This window comes from Schistocerca serialis, chromosome 4, assembly GCF_023864345.2.
Source record: "Schistocerca serialis cubense isolate TAMUIC-IGC-003099 chromosome 4, iqSchSeri2.2, whole genome shotgun sequence".
Taxonomy (NCBI): domain Eukaryota; kingdom Metazoa; phylum Arthropoda; class Insecta; order Orthoptera; family Acrididae; genus Schistocerca; species Schistocerca serialis.
Window position 1 is genome coordinate 231,099,483 of NC_064641.1, and position 12,960 is coordinate 231,112,442.

General features: G+C 39.2%; 1 protein-coding gene across 1 annotated transcript in view; it reads right to left on the reverse strand.

Annotated features, from left to right (window-relative positions):
* Nucleotides 1-12,960, reverse strand: part of LOC126473743 (UDP-glycosyltransferase UGT5-like) — a 65,653-nt gene that overhangs the window by 30,654 nt on the left and 22,039 nt on the right. The window lies entirely within an intron of this gene.

Genomic DNA, 12,960 nt, shown 5'->3' on the forward strand with positions numbered 1-12,960 from the left:
TCATTACATTAAAAAGAGAATATCTGTATGTTATTGTGTATGTTGTGGTCTTTGGTCTGAAAGCTGGTTTGATACAGTTCTTCCCTCAAGTCTAACCAGAGGATATCACTTAAACTACTGCAATCTACATTCTTTTGAACGGACTTACTGTATCCGGTCTTAGTCTGCTGCTACGGCTTTTATCCCAACACTTCTGTCCACTACAAAATTAACTATTCGTTGACATCTTGCATGGGGGCTTAATTAAATAAAATGAAAATAATTTTTAAGTTTTTAGTTTTGCTGTATGTCCGATTACGCTGTGTCTCGTAAACGGTTGGCCCTGACTAGTTTTAGTACGCAATCTGACTGCATGGAACAACAACAAAGAATGAAATGAAAATTTTCGTTAACACAATTAATTAATTAAGTCCCCAGCAACTATGAAACCTACGAAACCAAAGCACAAGTATAACTGTTCTGTATGTGGGAGTGTGACTCAACGTACACATCTGGCACAGTTCTTCTTCAACAAGACAAGAAATTTCAAATACCATTTATACTGACGTGATAAAAAAAAATAGAAATACTATAATTACGCAAGAAAACCAGAATTACACTCTAATACAAGAACACACGCCAGATGCTTTGTTGACTGAACCTGTAATGACGCATTATTTAGGACACTGAAATAATGAGAGAGAAGAGGAAAATTTTTTTTTTACCTTCATTTATATTGATGGAAAGCACTCTAAACATTACAATATCTCCACACCGACTCGCTACTACCACATCTCAACAAGAACTTTTCAGTATCACATCTTAGCAAGCACTGACTCCCACGAGTTCTTCCCAAGCACTGACTACTACGAGTTCTTGACAGGCAGTGCCAGTGGAGGCGGCTGAATAATACTCTTTGGCGCAATCTCTGGCGCTGTGGCTCAGTGTAGCCACCTTTCATATGCCCCTCCTCCACGGGCCAGAATTTGATGGTATTTTTGCCAGCATTGGTGGTGAAAATACCACCAAATTCGTCCACAAAAATACAGACAAAAATAAAAGATAATATTAATACCTAAATATCACATAATTAGATAAAATCTTTTGGCTTTGCACTGACCTTTCAATAACCTAATATATAAAATACAGTAAGCAATACAAATTCTTTCATACATGTGACTTTACATAATAGTTTACACAATACACAAAAAATCAGTTTATACAAATGTTCACATAAAATGATTTTAATGATTCAAAAAACCAGTAGTTGATAGTTCCATTAGTGGCACCCAGCAATGTTGAACAGGTGCAGACATCAACAAGTGACATTATGTCAGTAGAAACAGTTCCATCAGTGGCACCCAGTAATGTTGAGCAGGTGCAGACACCAACATGTGACTTCATTTCAGTAGAAGCAGTTCCATCTGTGGCACCCAGCAATGTCGAACAGGTGCAAACCCCAACAAGTGACCTTATTTCAGTAGAAGCAGTCCATCAGTGGCACCCAGTAATGTTGAGCAGGTGCAGACACCAACAAGTGACATTATTTCAGTAGAAGCAGTTCATCAGTGGCACCCAGTAATATTGACAGGTGCAGACACCAACAAGTGACATTATTTCAGTAGAAGCAGTCCATCAGTGGCACCCAGCAATGTTGAACAGGTGCAGACACCAACAAGTGACATCATTTCAATAAAAGCAGTTCCATCAGTTGCACCCAGCAATGTTGAACAGGTGCAGACACCAACAAGTGACATTATCTCAGTAGAAGCAGTTCCATCAGTGGCACCCAGCAATGTTGAACAGGTGCAGACACCAACAAGTGACATTATTTCAGTAGAAGCAGTTCCATCTGTGGCACCCAGCAATGTTGAACAGGTGCAGACACCAACAAGTGACTTCATTTCAGTAGAAGCAGTCCATCAGTGGCACCCAGCAATGTTGAACAGGTGCAGACACCAACAAGTGACATCATTTCAGTAGAATCAGTTCCATCAGTGGCACCCAGCAATGTTGAGTAGGTGCAGACAGCAAGAAGTAACATCATTTCAGTAGAAACAGTTCTAACAGTGGCACCCAGTAGTGTTGAACAAGTGCAGACACCAACAAGTGACATTATTCCAGTAGAATCAGTCCATTAGCGGCACCCAGCAATGTTGAGCAAGTGCAGACAGCAACAAGTGACATTATTTCAGTAAAAACAGTCCATCAGTGACACCCAGCAATGTTGAACAGGTGCAGAGAGCAGTCCATAATATTCACTATCACTGATCACACTGTTCATCAGAGTTTATAAGCAGAAATTAAACATGTCCTAGTGGCACCAATCATGTAGAAAAAGTACAAGTAACAGTCCATAATATTCACTATCACTGATCACACAGTTCATCAGCAGAAATTACACATTTCTAAGTGGCACCCATTATGTTGAAAAAGTGCAGGTAACAGTCCATAATATTTACTATCACTGATCACGCAGTTCATCAGCAGAAATTAAACATTTCTAAGTGTCACACATCAATGTTGAACAAGTGCAGGTAACAGTTCATAATATTCACCATCAATAATCAGACAGTTCAGGCATGAACAATAGTTTGAATCCACATACAAATGCTTTTACACTAAACATACAAATCATAACAAACACAGAAATGATGTCAGATAATTGTCATATTAACTATTACAAATACACAAATATCAGGAAATCTATAATATTTATGGGTGTCAGTGCAAGCCACTACAAACAAATAAAATAATATTTAGGAGATAGGTTGGGACTAGTTATTTGGGATTAGGAAAGGAAAACACACAAAACACACTCACTCATCTTTCATCCACATTAAGTACTACTGTGTAATTGAATAGTGTTAACTGTGTAAATGTAACTCTGTCCAAGATTTGATGTTCGACATGTGTATCAAGTAGGAGTGGCAGCAATGTATAACAGTCAATAATAATTAAGTCAATGTCATAGTCATCATGTCAAGATCAATGTTTGCCAAGCCAGATCAAAATTTACGGTTGCTGAACAACTGTCAGTGAGCCAAGATATGCAAATACTTCCTCTCTTCAAAAAAAAAGTATGTACTGCTTATTGACTTAACAAATGTGTGTAGACAATCTTCCTTCCACTTTAGTGTTCTAGTCTGATATCTTCATCCTCCTTGTTCCATATAGACCAACAAAAAAAAATATGCACCTCACTTACTTTACCTCTTATCCACCAAAACTCCAATAATCATCAGCATCACATAATCTCAATACTTCAATAATAGCTCTTACGTCGATACATATAAATCTTATCATCAATATCATTTACCTTCCTCTTGTCCACCAAAACTCCAATAATCATCAACTTCACATAATCTCAATACCTCAATAATACCTCTTCAATACGTCGACACATATAAACCTTATCGCCAATATCATTTCACTTCCATAACAACTCTTTCCTCTAGTCAGTCTCCTCGAACAAGTACAGATAAAATCCTAATGCAAACCTCATCATTCCATACAATCCGAAGACACATTGTCAACACACAACCTCTGTGTAATCCATCTGACCCAAATCTTCTACTCATTATGAATTATAAACAAAAGAAATGCATACATGACCTCTAACAGACTTAGTTCGAATAACTCTCAGTAATTAAGTACGATTACGGAGTGTGAATGATCATAATATTTCACAGTTTGTACACCACTTCCAGAATTATGACAAACAGAAGCAAACATGTGGAGTATTTTTTGTGTCAAGTGTCACTTACTATTTCAATTGCTCACGAAGAATGCAGTGTAATAACTGTCAATGGTCTAAACCTAGTTTTGGTATGTCATGTCGTTAGCTTCCTTCCTATTAGCATACATTTATACAGCTTCCATAAAACCTCCAGCTCATGTGACTTCTATGAAGTTTCTTGTACTAATGTCGTTTATGTCGAATTATAGCAGTTCATTTTCCTATCTTAAAAATATAAGGCACTGAGCGTAAGCAAAACAAGCAATAGCGAGTAAATATACCAGTAGAGAACAAAATGTCAACAAGTGGATAGAGCACAAATCCTACAACGAGGCTCTGCCAAGCGAACAATCTATAATTAATACAATAGTGTGACCTAAACTCTCTGTTCGTACACAGTACATCAGCATTTCTATATACCAAATTAAAGAGTAGTTGTGACGACAAACAGAAATGTATAAATATGCAATCCATACGCATAGCAGTAAACATATATCTTACGTAATAAACAGGTCATTAGCATCATATCAGCATAAGCAAATGAATGTTCATATGTAATCTTAATAAGTAAACATGAAGGCGCAAGCAGATAAATGACAAAGTGTAACCTACATACATAACCACAGTCAGCACAATTAATCAGGTGACAATTATAATTTAAATAAATAAGCACAGCAGGCAAATAATAAAAAACATATAACATCAGCGAAAGAGCAGTGCAGCCAAGCGATGCATAATATATACAAATAACAACCCTGTTCATTAATAATCATTGTCAAAATCAGTTAACGTACGCAAGCACGTCGCTTCACAAGTAATTCCATAGAACATAAAATTTAACACAAAGTATGAATCACGTAATCGCGAGCAGCAAATTACGTCTAAAGTACGTACCTAAGTGGAAATATGTTACCTGAAAAATGAACTCAATTAATAGTTACCTTTTTCAGTTTATTAGTTTCTTCTTGGAAATTACATTCTTTCTGAAATTTTCTCGATAGCAAGTCCTCTTAACGTCGGACACGCACAGAATTTACCTGAAGTTCTTAAATATTTTATAGAACTGTATCCTGAAAAATACTGAATGTTAATAACATAATTCATCAAGTCACTATAGCTTTATACTGAATTTAATCGCAGAAATTAGACTGTGTATTTGTTTACGGCTGTTAGTGCATTCGCACTGAGCGCTCGATCAGCTGTAGGCGCGTGGCGTAGGAAGTAATTGTTTGCGGTCAACGACTGCCTTGTGCGGCGCGCAGACTTGACTGTTGCTTTGAGTATGTGCCGCCGCCAAAACACAGCGCGGTACCCTTGTACTCTCTGCGTGTTTACATGTAGCTGTTAGTTTCTCACAAGTATGTCATTCCACAAAAATTTTTCAAAAGTATATCACTCCACAAAAAGTTTGGAAACTACGAACCTCTCGTTTTGTGGTAGGAACAGCATAATTACGAATAGCGTCTAATTTTTTTGGATCAGGAAGAATACCGTCTGTAGAAATAATGTGACCGAGAAATTTCACCTGTGAACGACCAAATTCAGATTTTTCCAAGTTCACAGTAATGCCAACTCTTGCAAAAATACTTAATAATGAATCCAACCGATATGGTCACGAGCCCAGGAGAGGCGCTGCAGGCGATGTCGTGCTGTTAGCAAAGGCTCTCGCGTCGGTCGTCTTCTGTCATAGCCAGTTAATGCCAGTTTTCGCCACACTGTCCTAACGGATGCGGATACTGATTTCTGCGGCGATTTCATCCAGTGTTGCTTGTCGTTCATTAATGAGAACTCTTCATAAGCACTGCTCCTCTCGGTCGTTATGTGATTGCCGTTGGCCACTACGTTTTCTGTGGCGAGGGTAATGCTAGAAATGTGGTACTCTCAGCATACTCTTGACGTTACCATTCCGCGTTCAGTGTCTTCTAATTCCCGTCGTGCGGCGATGATCACGTCGGAAACCTTTTCATATGAACCACCTTAGTACAAATGACAGGTCCGCCATTGCACTGCCCTCTTGTATCTTGTGTACGTGATACTACCGCCCTCTGGATATATATGCAGATCACTGTCCCATGGTTTTTCTCACCTTAATGTGAAGTACCCCATTGTAGTATTGTGTTGATTACGTCGCTGTGCACTTGGATACTATTGGGACTATTTGTGCTTTGCTTACAACGGACTTGGCCTCCATTCTGGAATTTTCCAACTCACATATTCCTGAATGAAGTCGCACATCCTGTCTTGTGCCATATGTCAGAGTGTCTCAAACCAGTTGGAACTTTACTGTGAGAAAGTCGTAGCAAGAATCGTCTACTGAGCGTGTACAAAATAATTTGTATTTGTATCCAGTACAATACAAAAGTGTATTAGTCTTTTTTGAAGGTTATTGGAATAGCAGTTTTAGGTAAGATCTCATCCGTATCTTGTACAATATTAAATGTCAGCTGTCTGTTATCTATGACACCCAGGCTTGATAACGGTAAAAAAGTTGCTGGTACATCTTATTTCTTTTGTTTAACCTAGTTCCTCACAGAAAAATCATTCAGCCAAGAGCACTCATTACAACAACGGGTTGCTACATAGTGCTCTCAACCTATAACGTGAGTTAAAATTAGAAACATTTCGCTGTCCCAAGTTATAGTAAGGAAAAAAAACAGAATTAAATGGACGTTAATAGGTGTTCACAACCACAATTTTCTCATGGCAAGTGGAGCCTTAAAATCGTGTTCATGCTGTAGACTTCAGTCCGAAGACTGGTTTGATACAGCTCTCCAACCTACTCTATCCTGTGCAGGTCTGCTCATCTCTGAATAACGGCTAAAGCCATATCCTTTTGAACCTGCTTACTGCACTGTTATCCTGGTCTCCCTCTGCAATTTTTATCACCCACACTTCCCTCCAATACTAAATTGACAATCATTTATGTCTCAGGAAGTTTCTATCGACGAATCCCTTCTTCTTGTCAAGTTATGCCGCAAATTTCTTTTCACCCTAATTCTATTCAATAGCTCCATATTAGTTACACAGTTAACCCATATAATCTTTGGCGTTCTTCAGTAGCGTCAAATTTCTCTTCTCGTCTGAACTGCCTGTCTTCCACATTTCACTTCTGTACAAGGCCACAGTATAAACTAATGCCTTCAGAAAACACTTCCTAACACTTACAGTTATATTCGATGTTATGAAATTTCTCTTTTCTATATACACTTTTCTTACCATACCAAGTCTACATTTAATATTTTCTCTACTCTTGCCATCATCAGTTATTTTACAGCCCAGACAACGAAACCCATCTACTATTTTCAATGTCTCATTTCCAGATCTAATTCCTCAGCATCGCCTGATTTAATTCGAGTACGTTCCATTACCCTTGTTTTGCTTCTGTTAATGCTTATTTTATATCCACTTTCAAGGCACTTTCTATTCTTTTGAACTGCACTTTTAAGTCCTTTGCTGCCTGTGACACAATTGCAATGTCATAAGGAAATCTCAAAGTTTTAATTTTTTGTTCCAGAACTTTTTTAAGTCCTCCTATTACTGATAAATCAGCAGGGTAACAGAACTGCTTGTAAAAGACAAGTCCCGGTATAGAACTCGGAATCTTTCTATTACATGGTTTCACTATAGAATTTTAAGTGATATTCCCTCCAACATGAGATGGCTTGACGTCGATGCCAGCAAATGTCAACTATTTGTCCTCGTTAGGAAGGTAATGTGTACTGTTATGTGGCAGATTATTCCAGTAACGTAACATGTAACATATTTATTAATGCCATGTGTACATTTTATTAGTAAGTGAAGTTAAATCTTTAATGCTGCATCAAAATTGCATGCATAATTCTAACCAATGTCAATTATTGCAGCCTCCATTCATTCTTTTCTTCTTGGTACGGTGCTGCAGTCTTGTGATTAGGTAGCCTTGAAGCTTTTAGCTGACTCGTGAAGGAAATTATTCACTTGTGGAAATGGCTGTTTTCTGCTGAAAGGCAGTCTCCTGAGACCTATAGTGCAGGGGTGAACGGTCTTCAGCCCAGCCCGTTAGAGATGTGGAGTGAGCACGGTTTTGACGCCATAAAATTTCGTTGTACATGAAGCAAAAAAAAAAAAAAAATCCATTTTAGCAATAGATCAAATTTGCAATCCTTTCGTCACTTATTAATTGCCGTATAATTGATTCAGCGGATCAAGCATTTTGATGTCTTTTGATCAAAGCCGGTTGGAGTGGCCGAGCGGTTCTAGGCGCTACAGGCTGGAACCGCGCGATCGCTACGGTCGCAGGTTCGAATCCTGCCTCGGGCATGGATGTGTGTGATGTCCATAGGTTAGTTAGGTTTAAGTTCTAGGGGACTGATGACCTCAGCAGTTAAGTCCCATAGTGCTCAGAGCCATTTGAACCATTCTGATCAAACCTTTCAAATGGTTCAAATGGCTCTGAGCACCATGGGACTTAACTTCTGAGATCATCAGTCCCCTAGAACTTAGAAATACTTAAACCTAACTAACCTAAAGGACATCGCACACATCCACGCCTGAGGCAGGATTCGAACCTGCGATCGTAGCAGTCGCGCGATTCCAGACTGTAGCGCCTAAAACCGCTCGGCCACTCCGGCCGGCTCAAACTGTTATAATGATCGTTAGTTTCCTTTCATAGTCTAATCGCTTCAATTATTAATATTTCTGTGTGAGGTGTAGTGCCCATATTTTCAAGTCTAACTGAGCCACCCTGAGTAATATTCACTTATTAAGCAATTATGTGTTGCATTACCTTTATCTCTATTAACTTGCATGATTTTACGAGGAGCTTTCCACCTCTGTGGGACACTGGGGATAAAATTTGTGGCGTCTCATGGATATGCTAATGAACTCAACCGACACCTCACGTAGGGATTTGGCGACTCCTGTCCAGGATAAATTTTCGATCCTCTGAATTACATAGTTATTTTTACGATCGATAAATATGAATTTATCGACCCCGGGTCAGGATTTTACGATCCCTGTCTTTCCTTTCATCTTCGTTGTCATTTTTACAGGTCAATACATAAGTATTTGTCGCCTAAAATTGCACAAATGGTTAACTGATTATGTCATTGATACGAAAAGGATAAACAAACACTTCAACGATAACGAACTTCAAGAAAATAAATTAGACTTAATTGTGATGCGCTTTATTACCTTGTGCTACTCTTACAGCAAGAAGGAAGCGGGTAAGTAGGGTCGACTGTTATCCTGAATTTCGACGTTGAATTTTTAAGGGTTATATTTTAGTGTGCCTTTGGTAGGTTTTTATTGTGTATTTTCGTATGTATGTGGGATTAGTGAGCTGGTAGAGGTATCCCGTTGGATATCAAATGTCCATTAGTATGTGATCTGCAGGTTGAAATATGTCACGATATCCACTAGCCCAAGTTAGGTTAACACAGGAAACTGCATTGCCTAACCTGTGTCAGTTCAAAGGGAGTAGGCGAGGGTTGGGTGATTTACGTCCTACTAGGTGCACACACTGCAATCTAACTATTCATAACACACGACGTAAGTTGTCAAAACCGGAAGCCTGTGAAACTTGCAGCAGAAAGTGTCATCACTTCTGTCTCTATGCCGTTCATTTTTGGAACACAACCTACGACCAGCTTATAGACAGAAGTGATGGCACTTCCTGCAGGAACTGACCATCATTTTGCAGGACAATGCTCAAGCACGCACAGTGCAAGCTGTTACTGATTTGTTTGACTGATGGGGCTGCTAAGTGCTATACCATTTACTGCACTCCCCTGACTTAAGCCCTCGTAAGTTCAACTCGATTTCTAAACTGAAGGAAACACTTCACGACATTCGCTTCAGAATTGCTACAAATTCGTCGGGTAATAGACCGCGCCGCTCGAACTGTCAACACAGGTGGCACTGCTAAGAGTATCCTACGATTTCCACATCCCTGGCAACGGGTTATACACAATGCTGCTGACTACTTTGAAGGTCAGTAAAACTTTGAAACACGTATCTATTTTGTACGAGCTATAAATAAATAGTTGCCATTATTAAGGTTCCAAACCTCGTATATCGGATTCTTAAGCCCAACGGAATAGCAGTGGATCACATTACAAATGCAGGATACCTCATAAAAAAATAGTGTCTAATTCGAAACACAAATCGTGGAACAATTTACGAAAGTCCTGGAAATTTTGGAGGAACACAGGAAGGTAACTAAGGAACGCCTCATTGCATTGGAAAAGGAAAGTACGGGGTGATTCCACCAGATCAAAGAGTGAGTAATTGCAAGATCAGATGAGCAGGATGCAGGATGTAGAATCACACCACAGTGTCGCCACAGATCTGTAAAGTGTAGTGTGTAGAGCGAAGAGCGAAATCGAGAATTTGATGAATGTCGCAAGCGAAACATAACTAGTTCTTAAGCTTATCAAACAAAGTCACAACAAGCGGAACAATGAGATAGCTGTTCTGGACAGTACGGTATGAGATTTGAGACGGGAAGGTAACGATAAATAGGCTGAAATTATGTGTGAAATGAAAGAGAAAAGCGATGATAATCATCACTCTGCGCACTCAAGTGAGTCAAATGAGTAAAACATGGAATATATTTAAGAAGACGCTGTACACAGAGAATGTAGCCGAACAGAAGATAAGTCATTTTTCGAACCAGCTCGGTGACCTTCATCCAAAAATTGGGGTCAGCGAATTTATCAATGTATTGTCACTACCATGATTACATGCTGAAAGAATTAGTTGCGTGTGTGCACGCGTACATGGAGAACCAGCGACAATTATGAGAGTGAGGGTAAATGCATGTCGTACTTACAGCGAATTACGCAGTAGCCTCGCGGTCTGGGGCGCCTTGTCACGGCCCGCCGCGCGGCTCCCCCCCTAGGAGGTTCGAGTCCTCCCTCGGGCATGGGTGCGTGGGTTGTCCTTAGCATAAGTTAGTTTCAGTTAGATTAAGTAGTGCGTAAGCTTAGGGACCGATGACCTTAGCAGTTTGGTCCCATAAGACGTTACCACAAATTTCCAATTTCCAAAACGCAGGAGTACACGGAACAACACTGCCACAAATACTGCAGAAGCAAGAGAAGACGGACCTACCTAGCTACCGAAATACTTAAACTTCTAGTGTAACAGTCCAGCAGAGTATTTTAAAAGTATGATTGTGAGAAATAACATGTTGGATAAACCACTTATGGCAAGGGAAATCATATGGCTTTCTTTCGTGAAACTACTACAGTGGGTGAATAGAGAAATCGTATTAGCTGGCAGAGGCATGTGTGAAGTGAACATATTTCGGGGCATATGAACTCAAAGTGTTTAGACAGCCTATATATTCGGGGGAGTACATTTGTTGTTAACGGCAGGAATAGTGTACAAAAGTTATAAGTTAAAAGTGCTGTCATAGTGCATGTATTGAATATATTGTTATGTGAATTAGATGTAGAAGTTGTTGTGACATGTAACAGTTTTCGCATTAGGACTTTTGGTGTCTTCCATGATGAATTAAAGTGTTGCTATAGTGGAGGTCTACATATTTTGCATGTATGGAATTATGAACGATGTAGTTTGTACTTAATTAAAAGAGAAACACTGGACAACATGCCGCAGGAAGTCACGATTTTTGCATATCAATAAATCTGACAAGAAGACAGTAGCAAGGTCGAACTGTAATAGGAAATGTGAGGCATTTCTAGATTTGGGTCATAAGTAGGCAAATTGTGGGGTCACACTGTCCAAGGAAGATTTGTTTTCTTTGATGATTTGTCATTTGCGAGGCAGAGGTGCAACAAGAAATGTTAAGTAATGGGGGCCAGAAGCGGGGTCCCTCTGTGCCATGACCATAGGCCAATGTGAATTACGCTAGCAAGACCGTACCGTATGGAACTGAAGTTACTAGAAGCGAGGGCGCTGTTAAGTATGACCTATGATTAGGAGATTTACTCAGATAAGAGGTCGTGTCAAGCATGGAATTTTTCAGTCGAGATGGTAGATGCAACAATTCACTAGGAAGTGCGTATGTCTGACATCCACAGTCTGCGGGAGTTTTTTGTGTGTGTTTTTTTATACTGTTTGCAGCGTCATTGACTGTCATCAGGAAGAAGTCCTTAATTGTAATATGAATATCGTAGAGAAAGAGAGGTACAGCCCATAGAGGAAACGACTTGATAAACAATAACATAATTTGAAAATAGAGGAAAGGTAAGATCACGAATACAGGTATGGAAGCAAACTATGTAAATATATTTTGTTATATTGAATATCACAACAGATTGTTTTGTGTTCTTTTGGGTAGTTTACTATATTTTGTGTTGTTGTATCTTGTGTGTTTCAGGGCAGTCATCCGAGAATGAAAATGACCGACTTGTTTCGAAAATTGCAGGAAGCCAAAAGATAAGAATGCAGTGAAAGACATTGAAGACTGTTACCAAATATGGAAGCACGTCAGTACACGCTGCCTGCACAGTAATCAGTATCATGGTGCACCAATTGCTATCATAATTTGCATGTTTGCCAGCAAAGAGAGGATTCCCTTGTGACTCGATAGAAACCTCTAGAAAAAACGGAATTAACATGTGCTATGCATTAACAGAAACTATGCATCATAGATCAACTATCCGCATCTACAACATTAAATACCAGGGAGGCTTTAAGTCGACCTGATACATCAGCGAACCTGTGTATGGAGTCTGCATGAGAATTGCTACTGAACTTAATAATTGTGTTACCCACATAAGGACACGCTACACCAATGAATAGTATTCAGCTGACACTTGCCTTGAACTCTTACCTGGTTCACACTTAACCCATGAGAAAATGATACCGTTATTATAAGAAAGAATGAGCAGATGACATCAAATTCTTTCTGTTACTTGTATGTGAGTATTAAAGTTGCTATTCCACTCACCTCAGTTTTGTGAGTCCAGCACATAAACTTTTTCATGTTACTCACTGAAACTATTAGAACTGGTAATAAATTAGAGCTCCGAATTTTGTAATTTATTGTGATAGACGTGGCAGAAATGAGAGTGATCCAAATGTTGATTGCGAGCAGGCCATTGGTATGAACATTTATGCTAGCCTGCCTGTTGATTACGGAAGAGGTGTGCCACAAGTTCCTCAAAGGAAATCTTAAGCTGAACTTACAAATCGTTTGACGCTTCCGATGTAAAATCTCTCTCAACATTAACTATTCTGAAAATGTGTCATTTAATATGTCGACCTATTGGTCAAGACAATTCGTGTGATGA